Consider the following 749-nt stretch of genomic DNA (forward strand, 5'->3'; position numbering starts at 1 on the left):
TGAATGAGATCCTTGCTGGGTACAATAATCTGGGCTGTAGGTTATTTTCTTTCATCATTTTAAGTATGTCTTGCCATTCCCTCCTGGCTTGAAGAGTTTCTATTGAAAGATCAGCTGTTATCCTTATGGGAATTCCCTTGTGTGTTATTTGTTGTTTTTCCCTTGCTGCTTTTAATATTTGTTCTTTGTGTTTGATCTTTGTTAATTTGATTAATATGTGTCTTGGGGTGTTTCTCCTTGGGTTTATCCTGTTTGGGACTCTCTGGGTTTCTTGGACTTGGGTGATTATTTCCTTCCCCATTTTAGGGAATTTTTCCACTATTATCTCCTCAAGTATTTTCTCATGGTCTTTCTTTTTGTCTTCTTCTTCTGGAACCCCTATGATTCGAATGTTGTAGCGTTTAATATTGTCCTGGAGGTCTCTGAGATTGTCCTCATTTCTTTTAATTCGTTTTTCTTTTATCCTCTCTGATTCATTTATTTCTACCATTCTATCTTCTAATTCACTAATCCTATCTTCTGCCTCTGTTATTCTACTATTTGTTGCCTCCAGAGTGTTTTTAATTTCATTTATTGCATTATTCATTATATATTGACTCTTTTTTATTTCTTCTAGGTCCTTGTTAAACCTTTCTTGCATCTTCTCAATCCTTGTCTCCAGGCTATTTATCTGTGATTCCATTTTAGTTTCAAGATTTTGGATCAATTTCACTATCATTATTCGGAATTCTTTATCAGGTAGATTCCCT

This window comes from Bison bison, unplaced genomic scaffold, assembly GCF_000754665.1.
Source record: "Bison bison bison isolate TAMUID 2011002044 unplaced genomic scaffold, Bison_UMD1.0 scf7180017864373, whole genome shotgun sequence".
Classification (NCBI taxonomy): Eukaryota; Metazoa; Chordata; class Mammalia; order Artiodactyla; family Bovidae; genus Bison; species Bison bison.